Genomic DNA, 18,563 nt, shown 5'->3' on the forward strand with positions numbered 1-18,563 from the left:
GCACATTAATGTTATATACCCCGCCATACCGCTTCAAATACCATCAAATATACCTTTTCCATATATATATCAGAATTAGATTTTTTACCATCAGGAGTAAAATTTTGCAGCAAAAGTATTTTTTTTTACAGTACATAGAGTTTTTAAAATGCATTCATTGATATCTATTGTGGGAGTGGTTCTCACTGGCAAGGAGAACTATCCAGAATGATCACGACAAATCAAACACACTCTCATTTTTAATGAGCTGAGGAAATGAGTGTGTGTTGGAGATAGAGACAAAGCCAAAACAACCTACCTTAGACAAGGAATTTGCCACTTGGGAAAATAAAAATAGCAAGGCTTATGCATTGATTGCAGCATCAGTAAATGAAGAGGTGAGTCGCCATATTTTTCCATTTTCAAATGCTTTCGAAGCCTTACAAAAACTGATGGAACTCTATGAATCACACTCTGCACTTGAAGTTGTTCAACTCGTGATTAAATTGTTCAGCCTTGAATTACAAAATGATGATCCTCTTGCTCTTGCATCAGAAGTAAAATCTATTATGCTTGATATCAAAGTCACTAATGTTGAACTAGACATTCCTACGATATCTTTTCTCAAGGCACTTTATCCCACTTACTCAAATTATCTTGAGTCATTACAAGCAAATGGAAACCTCAAAGATATTACCTTTGACTCCCTTGTGAAAAAAAATGCTAAAAGAGAGAAATCTTTTGGGAAGAAGACAACTCCTCAGTCTTCTGAAGAGGTTGTGTGTCTTGCACATAGAGAGAAGAATCTTGCTCAAGATTCTTCCAAAGGAAGAGGTGGTCGAAGAGGAAGAGGAAGAAATTTCAGAGACAAGGGGGGAAGACACTCTCAAGGAGAAAAGTCAGATTTGTATTGCATATGCTGCAAAAGATATGGATCACATGATGCATCCACATGCAAATTGCTTTGGGACAAAATTGAGCAGGAAAGAAACCAACCCAAAGATAAAACTAATGACAAAGACAAAGGTAAAGCACCTGAATCCGCTCATTATGTTGTGGCACACTGTAATATTGGAGTAAATGAAGACTTATTTAATGCTTCACATGCTTATTGGAAAAATGATTGGTTGCTTGATTTGGGAGTAACTTGCCACATGAATTTTAGAAGAGATTTTTTTGAAGAATTTACTCACAATGTTGATGGAGCAGTATACTTTGTAGACAAATCAAAACTCAAGCCATCAAGGCTTGGCACAATCAGGCTTAAATTGCGTGGTCTTCCAGACTTTATTTTGCATCATGTTTTATATCTCCCACAGCCGAGGAGAAACTTGTTGTCCTTGGTCCACATCTGCCACCAAGGACACTCCATTCATATGTTTGATGGCAAGGTTGAGGTGAGAAAAGCATCATACCACTCACTTGTCGTGACGGGGATAGAAGAAGAAAGGCTTCTCAAGTTGCAGGGTACCTCTACTCGTGCAAAAAAATTCTCATACAATTCTCATTATGAAGAAGGTACATTTCCATCAAGTTTATTATGGCATGATAGATTTGGACGCTTGAACTATGACAACCTCCTCTTATTGAATAAAAATAGTGTTACTGGTTTGCCTACGATTCCTAGGAAACTTAAGCAATGTGATGCTTTCATTCTAGGAAAGCATAGCAAACAACCTTTTCATGATTCACATTCCAGAGCACATTGAAAACTTGAACTCATTCATTTAGATTTGTGTGGTCCAATGCCTGTTCCTTCTGCAAATGGAAATAAATATATGATGACATTTATTGATGACTACACCAGAATGTGTTGGGTTTATTTATTGAAGAACAAATCTAATGCTTTTCAAACATTCAAGAACTTTCATACATGGATTGAAAATGATGCACAATCTCATATTGGCTCTATTCACTGATAATGGAAAAGAATACACTTCAAATGAATTTGAAAACTATCTTCGCCAACATGGGATCAAACATCAAACAATTGTGCCTTATAATCCCCAACAGAATGGAGTAGCTAAAAGAATGAATAGGACAATCTTAAATATGGTGCGCTCCATGATGTTTTTCAAAAATTTAAAATTGATGTTTTGGGCTGATGCAGTTCTATGTGCTGTATATGTAAAGAATATATGTCCATCTAATGCTATTAGAAACAAGACTCCTTATGAAATGTGGTATGGACACATTCCTTCGGTAAAGCATCTCAGGGTCTTTGGTTCCACCTATTATGCCTTGATACCAAAGGTACATAGAAACAAACTTGGTGCAAGAAGTCGTAAATGTATCTTCCTGGGTATTCAAACACCTCCAAAGCATACCGTCTTCATGATGAAGTCAATAAAAAGTTTGTTGTATCTAGAGATGTAATATTTCTTGAATCATCCAAAGCTGACAATGTTGTTGAGCAGCAACTTGATCACTTGGATAGATTCGCAAATGCAAAATCATTTCAAGAATTTGATAATCAGATTCCACATCCTGAAGGGGGGATTCTTATATTAGATCAACATGTGAAATCTTCTTCTGAAGCACTCTCTCCCCGGCATGAAAATCCAACAATGGATAATACTTTGAGTGATGTGATTGACAGAATTGAGAGACTCAATCTTGATTTAGTCCCAACTCAATCAACTGAGCAGTCTGGACCATCTAAGAAAGGTCCCCCAAAGTGGCTGACAAAGACACTTGAAAGTGTTCATCCTGATGAGGTTGGAAAGACAGGAACTAGAAATTCAACCTGACAAAATGGAGGTGATGTAGATGACTTTGATTCACCTGTTGATGGATATTTCTTACGATTGTGAATTGAATTTGTCTACAGGTTTTGAACCAACTTCCTTCAAAGAAGCTGCTTCTCATGATGAATGGAAAGAAACAATGCAAAAGGAGTATGATGGCTTGATAAAGAATGGCACTTGGAAGTTGGTTGATCCTCCATTGGGAACCAAACCAATTGGCTGCAAGTGGGTCTACAAGAATAAGTATAAAGTCAATGGCTCACTTGACAAGCACAAATCAAGGATTGTGGAAAAAGGTTTTGCATAAAAGGAAGGGGTCGATTATGAGGAGACTTTTGCCCCCACAACAAAATGGGCCACCATCCGAACACTCTTTGCCCTAGTAGCTCAGAACGGTTGGAAAGTCCATCAAATGGATGTAAAAACTGCTTTCTTGAATGTAGATATAAAAGAGAATGTTTTTATGTCCCAGCCTGAAGGATTTGCTGTGAAAGGTCATGAACACAAAGTACGCAAACTTGTGAAATCCTTGTATGGCCTCAAACAAGCACCACGAGCCTAGTATGAAAAACTACCTGAGCATCTTCTGAAACTCAATTTCAAACATTATGATCTTGATGATGCAACTTTGCTTGTCCAGAAAGTTGGAAAAACAGTTGTATATCTTGTGGTATATGTAGATGATCTTTTGATGACAGGGAACAATGAGAGCTACATTGCATCCATAAAGAAGGAATTGAGGAAAGGTTTGAAATGACTGATTTGGGCTATCTTCATTACTATCTTGGTTTTGAAGTAACTCAACATCCAAAGTCCATATTACTTTCTCAAAATAAGTACATTGGAGATCTATTGAACAGGTTTTTCATGGCTGAATGCAATCCTCTGACTACTCCAATGGAACAAAACTTAAAGCTCACATCCATTGAAGGAAAAGAATTTGAGGATGCAACAAAGTATAGACAACTTGTAGGAACTCTCAACTACCTGACTACTACCAGACTAGACATTTCGTTTGCTATTTGAATCCTCTCCAGGTTTATGCAAAAGCCTTGTGAGGGACATTGGTCTGCTACAAAAAGAGTTCTAAAGTACTTGAAGGGAACTCGACTTTGGACTCAAGTATACACAGGTGGGCGACTTCAGCTTGATTGGATGCTCTGATTCAGACTTTGATGGAGACAAAGAAACTGGGGTATCTACTTCGGGTTATGTTATGAGTCTTGGATCAGGAGTTGTCTCCTGGAGATCACGCAAACAATCAATTCGAGCAGATTCCACAACAGAGGCAGAATATGTGGCAGCAGTTGAGGCAACAAAAGAAATTGTGTGGTTCAAGAAAATTATGGAATATTTGCAGGTAAAACAAGTACATTTGACTCCACTCATGATTGATAATACCTCAGTAATAAATTTGGCCAAGAACCCAAATTTCCATGATCGAACGAAGCACATCAATACAAAATATCATCTGATTTGACATCATGTTGAGGCCAAAACAATCCATCTTCGACATTGTTCCACTAATGAGCAGATCGCAGACATATTCACCAAAGAGCTTGGAAGAGAAAAGTTTGAAAGATTCAAAACGATGCTTAGACTCACCAACATCCCTTCAGATTAAGGGGGGGAATGTTGACACCTAACCATAGGGATTGGGTGAACAAATGTAAATAGTGTAAATAAATAATAGAGAAAATGGAGAGTCATCGGGAGATGAAACTCAACAGTCACTCCCTCATGTATATAATAATGAACAACCTAAATAAATAGTAGTATCTCATTTTGAGGAGTTACCTCCTGGCCTGACACAATGAATAAATGAGACATAGAGTCAACTCAAGCGAACAAACCAAATGTGGGAACAATAATAAAAGACTTCGCTTGACATAGAGAAATAAATTCAACATTGACTCAGGAAACAACCACTTCTAAATGGATGTCATAGGGGATGATGTAGCCAATGTTGGGAAGAAGCCACATGAGAGTGAGCTTTGGTAGTCATGATTGGTAAATCAAAACTTGGTTTCGACAACCAAGGAGTTAAATTAAATTAAAATTTCATGATGATCAAGTGGAAGGAAACACATGAGTGATTTAACATAGATGCTCTGGTGAAGGGCGATAGTATTGGTTAGTATAAAAAAACCCATGAGGACTTGACAAATTGGGAAAAGTTTAATAACTAACAATAGTTGCCCCCCGGGGCGTGGCATGTTGGCCAACAAATGCACTACTAAGGCGTTTGTGTCATTAAGAAGGTCACAAGTTCAAACCTCAGTTTACTCGTGTGTCATGTAGGGGGTTGTGCAATTGTAGCTAGAGGTTATAGTGGCAAGAAACGAGAATCGACCTCGTGTCATGTGAGTAGGAGGACCAGCCAACTACCAATTCCGCCAATCCAAACCCTTGAATAGGAAGAAGTGAATGATATATATATATATATATATATATATCACTACTTCCTATTGAAGGGTTTGGAAGGATGGTGCCAAGAGCTCTGCAAACTCCTACGATGTCCAAGATTTCACCTAGCCATTTGTTCCTACCTCTGATGAGTGGATCCACTAGCCACCTCCTATTGCGTGGCTCTCACAATCCCTCTAATTAATGGCGAACTCCTAAGTTTTAGTGGAGAGGACTGTCTCTCTTGAAGGAATGGAAACTAGTTAAACAAGTCCTATTTCTCATCCATATCAAGCCAAGGTTTCTTATAGTGCCATGTTGAAATATAGATCTATTATTTTGATCGTTCAAGAAGATCCTTCTTGCAATGTCCACTTGGAGGATGAAGCCGTTTGCTACGAATTACTATTATTATTATTTCTTCTAAGCTTGGTTTGGTATGTAGATTTAATGGGTTTTGGTCACAGTTGATTGATATCCATAAGTGGATCTATGATAATTAGAAACCTCTATTGTCTCAAGAACTAAATGTTTCCCCACTGGCTCATAGTGTTTTTGTTGTTGTTTTTTATTATCTTCAGGATAAGAATCTTATTCATGATTTTGGGCCCTAGTTTTGGGGTAGTGCTAGTCTCTTCATGTAGCCCTAGACTCCTACTTTTGATCCAGTTATGATGTTAATCTCTACGGCTCCAGTTTTGGTAAGACTTATGAACCTTCCCTTGAATTTTTGAAATCTCCCATCGTTAAATTCTATTGGAAATGAAATAGGGAAATGTTACTGTCATAGTTCAAGAGATGAGAATTTTTTTAAGACCACTTATGCTCGAATATGCATGGAGATGGATTTTAATAAGGGTTTTCCTGTCGAGATAAATCTAACGACACCAGACTATGTATGGGTTCAGAAGCTTGATTATGAAAATGTTTTCATTTTGATGTTGAGTGTGTTATCAAATAGGGAATGTAATAAAAAATTGCCCCAAACAATTACATAATAATAGAGTCTGGAAAAGTAATTTAAGGCCCAAATGGTAGAAAGGGGCTTAGAGTTAACATTATACGGTATTCAAGGAAGAAGAGACCCAAAATAATTGTTGGAATGAATTCAAACTTCATTAAGAACGATGTACATATAAATACAACATTAAAACTATTGGATTCAACTTCCAAGGTTTCTTTGACTTCTAGTAACTATTCTCCATAACCCTAACAAATTAGGTGTCCAACAATAAGGAAGAAGCAAAAAACAACCAGGAAGAAGTTATTGTCAAAATGTATTCACTAGAGGAAACAAAAATTGGTCAAGAAGAGGTTCCTGTCAATGAGGATCCTTCAAACCTAGTGACAGAGGAAGCCCATATTCAATAAACCCTTGAGAACACTGGACCCTCCTCTGAATCTCAAAAAATAAGGTGGGAAAAGCATTTTCTTAGGTTGATCAAGAAGATGAGGAAGAATATACTAAAATAGACAAAGATAACAAATATCACTCATAGATGGGTGACCCCTCAATATTTAGCTGAAAATATAGATGGGATCCAAGTTGGGGAAAGGCCAAAAATATCTCGCCAAGGAAAACTAGAAGTCAATCAAAATCAAACTGCCAAGCAGTGAGAAATGGAACATAAATGTATTTAGAATTTATGAGTATTTTGGAAAATCTTTAGTTGGAAAGAGAATATAATTTTTCTAATATGGCATTCCCACTTGAGGGTTTGGATTGAGCCACTATGCTCAATTTAAAATCCACAAGGGATATTAGCAACACTGAATAAATGCAACTATTCTAGGTCGGATCCCAGATCTCCTTTTTAATATAAATCTCCATATATTCTTAAAAAAAATAGTTCACTTCTTGCCCTATGTTTTTATTTTTCATGATTTGTTTTTGGGAATTTTTTCATTTTTTGAAGAATGAAATAACTAGGAGAGTGTGCAAGTGCTCATATTACAAGCAACATTTGTCTCAAGCACAAAAGAGATCATATGATGAGAAACAAACAATACACTGAAAACAAAACAATCAATTGACACCAATGAGAATGCCCCCTTATAATGGAGATGATTCCATGCAATTGAGGTAACAAAGACAAAAAAACAACAATATGTAGATGGAAGTAACCAATAAAAGGCAATGTGAAACAACAAATAGTGAGCAAAATGAAGCTCACAATGAAAAACACGGTGTAAAAGGCTCCCAAACCTGTGAATGATTCTCAAGATGGGTGCCAAATGGCGGAGAGGAGTTACTCGCATGTAATTTTACACTAGAAGGATCCATCACATGATACAAGTAGAAATATAGAAGTGAGTTGGGTTAGTGACAGTGCAATAATGTCCAATAGGAGGAATCCTATGGCAAATTCAAGTAGCAAACTATTAAAATACAATATTTTGGGGAGAATATCTAAACACACATGCTAGTCGAGCATATACCTTATTGAGCCAACTATGACAAAGTGATATGAATCAAATAACCCAAGAAGAATTAAATACTTCAATTTCAATAATTTCATGCCTAGATGATTTCCATTAACAACGATTAGCATGCCCTCTTATAATGGAGATGATTTCATGCAATTGAGGCTACAAATACAAAAGAACAACAGTTTGTAGATGGAAGTAAGTAATAAAAACCATTGTGAAGTAGAAAATAATGAAATAATGGATTGGAACCCTCAACGGAATCACTAAAAAAATATGAATGAGAAAAATGAAGCTCACAATGCAAAACACAGTGTAAGAGGCTCCCCATCCTATGAAGGATTCTTAAGTCAGGTGCCAAATGGCAAAAAAGAGTTAGTATAGGGAAATCCATCATAAGAAGGATCCATCACAAGATGTAGGTAGAAATAGATAAGTGAGTGGGGCTAGTACAACAATGTCAAATAAGGGGAATTCATGGAAGACTCAATTAGCAAATTGTTAAATTACAATGTTATAGGCAAAATATATAAACTAATATGCTAGTCTAGGATATACATTATTGATCCAACTATGACAAAGTGGTATGAACGAAATAACATAAGAAACATTGTGTAACATCATCTTTAGTAATGCCATGCCAAAAACAAGTGAATGGATGAAAAATAACTTATTTTATGGGGGTAATCTCTAATTACAAGATATCCAAATGTACAATATGAGATAATTGTTGGTGTCCCAAATTGCTCTATTTTTACCCTATTCCCATAAGCCTTAACCTCTGTTTTATCTCTATTTAACCCTCTCATTCCTGCACTAGTCCAAGATAATCATCTATTCCTACATATACTTCGTATTTCATAATCAATATTTATTAAGTGATTTATTAATTACTTTACATAGATTTCATACCTTTTAGTATCTCTTGTAACTTATGTTTAACTTTCCTAAAAGTAATTGAAGAACTAAGTGTTAATCATTATTTAGCGTGATCAGTGCAGGCAGATTCCTGCACCACCAACGATGTTGCTCCGTGATCTTCGTGATAGTTCGAATCCTTCCATGTGGGCGTTTTTGATCCACGACTCCTAGTTCGGTTGCGGACTATCTGAGGTTGGATATTGGCGGCGTATAGTCAGGGATACTTGCCAAGAATATGGTCTACGGCCAGCAAAGTTCGTGCTTTATTATAACCATTAGCCGATTTTGCAATGTTGTTTGTTAGTCTATTTGGCCGAAAGGCTTGAATAGGAAATGACTGTAATTAGCAGAATATGGCTAAGGCCGAGAGACTATATATAATGTAAACTGTAGGTAGAGCCAAGCTAGTGAGTTTGTAATTTCATTTACTTTGTAATTTTGTATCGCCCTCGATTCTGGGTTGGACTCGCATTATCATGTATATTTGCTGATCAAGTTTAATACAAGGAACACACCATGTTTTCTTCACGCTGTGTCTAATTTTTATTTCATGCGTGAATAAGTGTTGAACCGTTTTGTTTCCTAATTGGGAAATGAGCTAGTTGGTTAGGGCCCAACCAATCCAGCTCGTTTACCCTTGTGCTTTCGCCATTTAGAAGGTTTTTCCGAACATTTATTCATTTGCAGTTGCGTGGTTTGGATTGTTCTTATGTTTATTTCATAAGTTCTGAGTTAAATTCATTTCATAGTCAAGCATGAACGGATCTGTAGTTTGGAAGTTTAATTAAGTTTATTTATTTCTGTTGGGTCCCTATAATACTAGTGATTACCCCATTACTATTGTAGTTATACCCCTTATTTATATTGTTGTGCCCCTATTACCCACATATTGTTATTTCTGTGCCCCATAGAATCCCTCTATTATTATTTTTGTAGCTTTATATTATTATTGTTAGGTCGGCTGGATTATATTGTGACTCCTTAGACTCCTATATATAGAAAGGAGGTTTTGTCATTTGTATCATCCAAGAATTGTTCATTTATGTAATGTAAAGGAGGTTTCCCCCTCGAAGAGGCTGAATTCTAAGGCGTTGATCTTTCTTTTCTATCTTTTCTTGAGCTGGTTTCATAACATTTGGTATCAGAGCTTTGGACTCTAGGGTTTCGCTGCTCCAAACAGGTCATAGTGGAAATTTTGCTATAACTTTTTTTCTGTAACGTTTCAGAAGTCGCAAAAGAAACCCATTTGAGAAGAAATCGCGCTGAACCTTGGGTCCGAATTTCAGAGTTTTTCGCGCGATATTTTCGGAGATATGATTTGAGGAAGTTGGTCTTTTTGCAGACTCCTGAATTACACTCAAAACAGGTGACCTGGGGAAAATCATCATAACTTTCTTTCTGAGCATCGGTTTGAAATTTCGTAAGAAGTTACAGAAAGAGGACGGACTGTAGTTTTCTTTTATATATTTTTCAGAGTCAAAGGTTGAAACAGTGACACGTGGCACGTCGTACAAGTTCGCTCTACTGAACTAGTCTATAATCAAGTCACTGTGGGAGATTTCGCATAACTCTTCCTTGGAGAATCCAATTTGGGTCAGACTTGTGGCATTGGAAAGAGGAAATAGAGGGCTACGACAGGTCACAAATTCAGAACTAGATAATCAGAAAGTACAGAGATACATCGGAGGCAATATCAAGCTCCTACAAAGTGAAAAAAGGTGTGTAGATTTTCTTTAATTTTTGCTTAAGCTTGGTTTGAAAATTTATTTTGAAGGAATTCAAAGGGCATATTAGAGAATTATTATCGGTAACTGATGCCCCGAGGAAAGAAAATGCAAACACCTAGTAAGGAGCCTGAAAGCTCTAGCATGACTCATGAAGAAGAAGAAGAAATGCTATATGATATATCAAAATTACAAGAACAAGTGCAACGAGTGTCACTTGCACAAAAAGCAACAGAATCTAAAATGGATGGTTTAAGGAAAGATGTAGAAGCTAAGATGGACAGTTTAAAGAAAGGTGTAGAAGCTAAGATGGATGGCATGGAAGCTAAGGTGAATGGCATGGACGCTAAAATTGATGGCATGGATGATAAGATGGATAAGTTGCTACAAGAAATGGTCACTAAGGGTGAAAGAGTACTAAAGGAAACTCATGATGAGAACAAAAGAAATGTTAATCATGATTCCATAGACTCTAATGTTGGATCGAAGACTCACCATGTTCCAAAAATCGATATGAGGAAGTTTGATGGCAAGGATCCCGCCACATGGATATTACAGATGGAGCAATTCTTCGATCTCAATAATGTGCAAAACACACAAAAGGTACGTATGGCAACTTTATATTTGGAACCAAATCAGTTTGTATGGTATCAATGGCTTTGTTCTCGTAAACAATTTATCACTTGGGCAATTTTTACGGAAGAATTGATAGCACATTATGAGGATACAAAAAGCAACACTTTTTTTAGCCAATTGATAAGTCTCAAACAAAAGGGTTCAATAATGGAGCACATTGAGGAGTTCCAAAAATTGAACATAAGGGTAAAAGATATTCCAGAGGAGCATAGGATTGATGTGTTCATAGGGTCTTTAAAGGATAATATCCAACATGATGTGCGCCTTTGGGAACCTGATTCATTAGAGAAGGCATTCAGGTTAGCAAGAAAAATGGAAAGCAAAATTATGGCAACTAGGAAGCATACCATTCACAACTATAAAGACGGAAGTGTTGTTGCCCATAGTCTTCCACAACCTACAAGGTTGACACCACAACAATTGGAAGAAAAAAGAGCAAAAGGGCTTTGTTACAATTGTGATAGCAAATACACAAAAGGTCATAAGTGTGCTGAGAAGAAATTATTCTACATAGATTGTGAAGAGGAAGAAGAAAAGGAGCAAGAAAGGTCAAAAGAAGAGGATATATTCCAGGAACAAAGCCTAGATGAAGAACAAATAAATCCGACCATATCTTGTAATGCATTGGCGGGAATTACCACTCCTCAAACCATCAAGATAGAAGGACAAATCAAGAAGAAAAAGGTAATAGTGTTGATTGATTCAGGAAGCACCCACAATTTTATTCATTGTAGGGTAGCAAAAGAATTGAATTGCTTCCTATATCCAGCACCAGAGTGTCAAGTGATGATTGCAAATGGAGGAACAATAAATTGTTCTGGAAAGTGCCATAATATCAAGCTATCCATGGGAGAATATGTATTGACTAGCCCAATGCTTTCCATTCCAATGGGAGGTGCTGATGTTGTACTAGGAGTCCAATGGCTACAATCCTTGGGTACAATAGCTTTTAATTTTCAAGAACTTTTCATGAAATTTTCTGTGGAAGGAAAGGAAGTTGAATTAAGGGGTATTGCAGGGAAACCAGGAAAGATAATCAGCTCTAATGGCATGACAAAGCTTCTAAAAAAGGAGCAAAGAGGTGTAATTGCACAATTATGTTCGCTAGATGTTTCCACATTGGAATCATCTATTTCTCCAGATCTCCAAAAAGTCCTGGACAATCATTCCAAGGTATTTGAGACTCCCAAAGGTCTCCCACCTATGCGTGATCATGATCATGCTATTCATCTGATTCCAGGAAGTGTTCCTCCAAACATCAGGCCGTACAGATATCCATATGTCCAAAAAAGTGAAATTGAACGTATGGTTGCAGAAATGCTAGAGGCTGGTATAATTCAACTGAGTCAAAGTTCTTTCTCAGCTCCAGTAGTATTGGTGCACAAGAAGGATGGATCATGGCGCATGTGTCCAGATTATAGGGAGCTCAACAAGCTCACTATTAAAGATAAGTTCCCCATTCCTGTCATTGATGAATTACTGGATGAATTGCATGGATCAATTTACTTCACCAAGTTGGATCTTCGTTCGGGATATCATCAAATCAGAATGAAGATTGAAGACATTCCGAAAACGGCATTTAGAACTCATGAGGGTCATTATGAATTTTTGGTCATGCCTTTTGGCCTTACCAATGCACCTTCAACATTTCAAGGTTTGATGAATTCAATTTTCAAACCATTCCTTAGAAAATTTGTGTTAGTATTTTTTGATGATATACTAATCTACAGCAAGTCTTGGAAGGATCATGTTGAACATGTTGACAAGGTGCTACAACTATTGGAGGAGAAACAATTATATGCAAAAAGATCCAAATGTTTCTTTGGAGTCCAGGAGGTGGAATATTTGGGTCATATTGTATCTCATGAAGGAGTTAAGGTAGACCCTAGCAAAATTAAAGCCATTAAGGAATGGAAAATCCCCACATCCATAAAGCATCTGCGAGGATTTCTTGGGTTGACAGGGTATTATCGCAAGTTTGTTAAGAATTATGGGAGAATAGCAGCACCTCTAACAACATTATTGAAGAAAGATTCATTTTCATGGACTCCGGAAGCAACAAAGGCCTTTAAACATCTTAAAGAGGCAATGTGCCAAGCACCAGTCTTAGCTACACCGGACTTCACAAAAACCTTTATTGTGGAATGTGATGCTTCAGGAAATGGAATTGGTGCTGTTATAATGCAAGATGAAAGACCCATTGCTTTTGAAAGTCGTCCAATCAAGGGAAAGTTTTTAAGCAAAGCTATTTATGAGAAGGAAATGTTGGCAATACTCCATGCACTTAAGAAATGGCGACCCTACCTAATGGGAAGACACTTCAAGGTAAAAACGGATCATGATAGCCTTAAATACTTTTTAGAACAAAGATTATCCTCTGAAGAGCAACAAAAGTGGGTCACAAAGATGTTGGGTTATGACTTTGAAATCATCTACAAAAAAGGGAAGCAAAATGTGGTGGCAGATGCACTCTCAAGAAAGGATGAGGATATGGAAGCATTGTTGTGTGCCATTTCTATTATCCAACCAGATTGGATAAACGAAGCAAAGGAGGAATGGAAGAATGACGAAGAAGTGTGGGCACTTATTCGAAAGCTACAACAAGATTCAAGTACTTCTGATACATTTAGCTGGAAAAATGATTCGTTATGGTACAAAGATCGCTTATACCTCTGTAAGAATTCCCAGCTAAAACAAAAGATTCTTATGGAATTGCACACTTCTCCCTTAGGAGGGCACTCAGGATTTTTAAAAACTTACCACAGGGTTAAGAAGGAATTTTTTTGGGATGGCCTTAAATCAGATATTCAAAAGTTTGTGGCGGAATGTTTGGTTTTCCAACAAAATAAAGTTGAAACAATTAAGACACCGGGTCTATTACAACCTTTATCCATTCCAAGCCAACGTTTGGAGGAGGTTTCAATGGATTTTATCACAGGTTTACCCAAGTCTGAGGGAAAGAGTGTCATCATGGTGGTAGTTGACAGACTTACCAAGTATGCACACTTTTGTGCATTATCACATCCATTTAAAGCCAGTACAGTTTCTACTGCATTTATGGAAACAGTTCAAAAGCTACATGGAAACCCAAAGATTATTGTAAGTGACAGAGATCCCATTTTCACTGGAAATTTTTGGACAGAATTATTTTCTTGTCTTGGTACTCAGTTAGCTCATAGCTCATCTTATCATCCTCAATCTGATGGGCAAACTGAGATAGTAAACAAATGTTTGGAAGGATATCTTCGTTGCTTTGTATATGATAAACAGACACAATGGGTCAAATGGTTGCCTCTGCTGAATGGTGGTATAACACTTCCTTCCATACAGCAACAAAAATGACCCCATTTATGGCACTTTATGGGTACCAACCACCATCAATCACATCATATTTAAGAGAAAATTCTAAGGTTCAAGCAGTGGAACATCACATCGAACATCAACAACAAGTCCTCCAACTCTTAAAGGATAACCTCGTGTTGGCACAAAATAGAATGAAACAACAGGCAGATCAACATCGCAGTGAAAGAAGTTTTGATGTAGGTGATTGGGTATTCCTACGACTACAACCATATAAGCAAATGTCCCTAAAGCAAGCTAAGAAGGATAATAAATTATCACCAAAGTATTATGGTCCATACAAGGTGTTGAAAAAGATTGGTACTATGGCATACAAATTGGAGCTTCCTGCAACTTCTCGATTGCACCCAGTTTTCCATGTTTCATGTTTAAAGAAGGTTATAGGCGACAAGCTCCCAGTTCAAACAATATTGCCAGAACTTGACGAGGAAGGAAAAATTATATTGGAACCAGAAGCAGTCACAGAAACAAGAACTCGACAGCTACGAAATCGATCAATTTCAGAGTATCTTATCAAGTGGAAGAACTTATCCGCTGAAGATTCCACATGGGAGGATGAGAATTTTATGCAGAAGTATCCAGAACTGCTCAAGCGTTGAGGACAACACTTTTTTGAAGGAGAGGGGCATGTTGGGTCCCTATAATACTAGTGATTACCCCATTACTATTGTAGTTATACCCCTTATTTATATTGTTGTGCCCCTATTACCCACATATTGTTATTTCTGTGCCCCATAGAATCCCTCTATTATTATTTTTGTGGCTTTATATTATTATTGTTAGGTCGGCTGGATTATATTGTGACTCCTTAGACTCCTATATATAGAAAGGAGGTTTTGTCATTTGTATCATCCAAGAATTGTTCATTTATGTAATGTAAAGGAGGTTGCCCCCTCGAAGAGGCTGAATTCTAAGGCGTTGATCTTTCTTTTCTATCTTTTCTTGAGCTGGTTTCATAACAATTTCTTTCAATTTCTTTCCTGCAATTACTTTCTTGCAATTTCCTTCCTACAATTTTTGTCTTAGTTTTCTTCTGCTTGGGTCGTGTAGGAAGATTCTTCCTGTACCAGTGCATGTAGTTCCTGCACTCCGGTTTATTCATTTATTTCACATCAAGTGTTACGTTCCTTTTCCTGCTTATAATTTCATTTATTCCTGCAAGCAAAAGTATTGTTAATTCAAGTAATCATTCTTAATGTTAAGAGGTATACTTTTGAAGGATCTAAGAATGTTTATGTGAATTAAGGAAGGATGTTATTATGAACACCATACTTTACACTTGCATCTGATGACTTAAGAAAAAGGAATAGAAATGTTATAAGTGAATTGCTGAAAGTTAGTTTGATGCATGCAAATTACTTTGACTACTGCTTTGATTATTCCAAATTGTTTTTGCTTTATGAAGTTTAATTTCATTGCAAAGTTTCGATAATTAAAGCATTCTTTTTCATGTGTAATTTATCTCAGAATCTAGCTTGCAATTGCAATTCTTTTCAACACGTCTTTTAATTCTTTCGAAAGTAAATTGGAAACTTTGGTGAAGGAAGCTCTGTCTCGGTGCAAGAGTTGGTCTCTTGTCACAGGAACAGAGTGCTCTAAGCCTTGAGGCTTAGAGCACCTCCACAAAGACATAAGTCTTTAGTAAAGAAGGTAAAATATACTTTTTCACATAAGTACTATACCTACACTAGTGCAAGCAAATTGCAATAGTACAAGAACAGGTTGCTTGGTGTAGAAGGAAGATCAATTGGGAAACAGATCTTTGCAAGGGCCCACTTGTTAAGCTGTTAGCCATCTATACTGAAGATAAACATAGTATTTCATTTCAGCATTTAAGATTGCTTCCAGTTGTGTGAAAGTTCCTTTACTTGATTTCCTCACAAATTATTCTTTTACATTCCAACACTAGAATTGCTTTGGTGTTGATTGCCTTTAAGATTGTTTTCTGTCTAATTCTGCAACATTTCATTTAAGAAGTAGGATTAGGAATAGGAAAAGTTCATACCACTTCTGGCATTGCCTGTGCTTCGTCTCTAAGTTTACGAAACCCCCGAGTTGACAATTAAGTGTTGAAGGAGCTTGCTTAAGTGCAATTCCTACACCCAACATTTTGGCGCCGTTGACAGGGAGGCGATTTGAATTGGTAAGAATTTTTTTTTTTTTTTTTTTTTGTAATAAGGATAAGTCTGCTATTATTTTTTCCTACAGTGTGCTTCTATTTGCTTGAAGGAATTTATAGGTGTCCAGTTATTTTTGAGTTGCAACATTTTTATTGGAATTTTGTTTTGTCATTTTTTGAAATGAATTCCTAAAATAGGTAGGGGTCCGAAGCCCACTAGGGGCCAAAGAAATACTGATAAATCTAAAACAAAATATCATATTGGGCCTTCTTTTGCAGGCAGAAAGTCTAAAAAAACTTAGACTCATCACGCAGGAATAGTCTACTCGGGCTCTGGCAGTAGTGGTCCAGGTGTGACACAGCCCAAAAAGTCCAAACAAACTTAGACGCATCACGCAGGAATAGTCTACTTGGGCTCTGGCAGCAGTGGTCTAGGTGTGACACAGCCCACAAAGGGGAACGAGGGGATTATTAGAACCCATAGTCAGCCTTCTCAGCTTGTTGAGAGTGGTTTGTGTGGAAGAACAACAATGGCAGATCAGGAAGACCATGCAGAAGGAACTGGTGAAAATCAGGTAAATGAAGAACAATCCACTTTTGGATTCCCAATTGTGGATCCTTATACACAAGTACAAATGAAAAATATTTCACCATCAAATCTTCCTCATTTCTATGGTAAGGCACATGAAGACCCAAACTCTTTCCTATAGAATTCCAAATCAAGACTTTCAGGGTTGTAGCCCAATTGGGGCTAGATTGTTAGGCCCCTATACTACTAGTGTAACCCCTTATTGTTATTAGTATAACCCACTTATTATATTGATGTACCCATGTAGTGCCCATATTGTTACTATTGTGCCCCATAGAAGCCCACTATTGTTATTATTATGCCCTTACATTATTATTGTTATGTCGGCTCTGATTATGTTATAACCCCTTAGACTCCTATATATAGAAAGGAGGTCTTTTCATTTGTATCATCCAAGAATTGTTCATTTATGTAATGTAAAGGAGGTTGCCCCCTCGAAGAGGCTGAATTCTAAGGCGTGGATCTCTCTTTTCTATCTTTTTGTGAACTGGTTTCATAACATTTGGTATCAGAGCTTTGGATTCTAGGGTTTCGCTGCTCCAAACAGGCCATCGTGGCATTTTCGCTATAAATTTTTTTCTGTGATGTTTCAGAAGTCGAAAAAAAAACCCATTTGAGAAGAATTGACACTGAACCTTGGGTCCGAATTTCAGAGATTTTTACGTGATATTTTCGGAGATATTATCTGAGGAAGTTGGTCCTTTTGCAGACTCCTGAATTACACTCAAAATAGGTGACCTGGGGAAAATCGTCATAACTTTCTTTCTGAGCATCGGATTGAAATCTCGTAAGAAGGTACAGAAAGAGGACGGACTGTAGTTTCTGTTTATATATTTTTTAGAGTCAAAAGTTGAAACAGTGACACGTGGCACTTCATACAAGTTCGCTCTACTGAACTAGTCTATAATCAGGTCACTGCGGGAGATTATGCATAACTCTTTCTTGGAGAATCCAATTTGGATCAGACTTGTGGCATTGGAAAGAGGACACAGAGGGATACTACAGGTCACAATTTCAGAACTTAAAGATCCAAAAGTACAGAGTTACAGTCGTTTCAAGGTAGAGCTCCTAAAATCAAGAAAAAACAAGATGAGGAAGTTTGATGGCAAGGATCCGGTAAATTGGATACTTCAGATGGAGCAATATTTTGATATACATGGTGTACAACTGTTACAAAAGGTATGTATTGCATCTTCATATTTAGAACCAGATCAATTTTTATGGTACAAAGGGCTTTGTTCTCGTAAAAAACTTGTTACGTGGTCAATTTTCACGGAGGAAATGATAGCACATTATGAGGATACAAAGAGCAACACCTTCTTTAGAGCAACACCACAACAATTGGAAAGAGTAAAAGGGCTTTGTGACATAATGGAAAGCAAAATTATGGAAACCAGGAAGCATACCCCTCACAACTATAAAGATGGAAGTGTTGTTTCTCCCAGCCTTCCACAACCTACAAGGGTTACACCACAACAATTGGAAGAAAAAAGAGAAAAAGGGCTTTGTTACAATTGTGATAGCAAATGCACTAAAGGTCATAGGTGTGCTGAGAAGAAATTATTTTACATAGAATATGAAGAGGAGGAAGAAAAGGATCAAGAAACATCAAAAGAAGAGGATATACGTCAGGACACCACCCCAGAGAAAGAAGA

This window comes from Pinus tabuliformis, chromosome 4_1, assembly GCF_031772625.1.
Source record: "Pinus tabuliformis cultivar Carrire ecotype Pingquan chromosome 4_1, CPIR1, whole genome shotgun sequence".
Lineage (NCBI taxonomy): Eukaryota > Viridiplantae > Streptophyta > Pinopsida > Pinales > Pinaceae > Pinus > Pinus tabuliformis.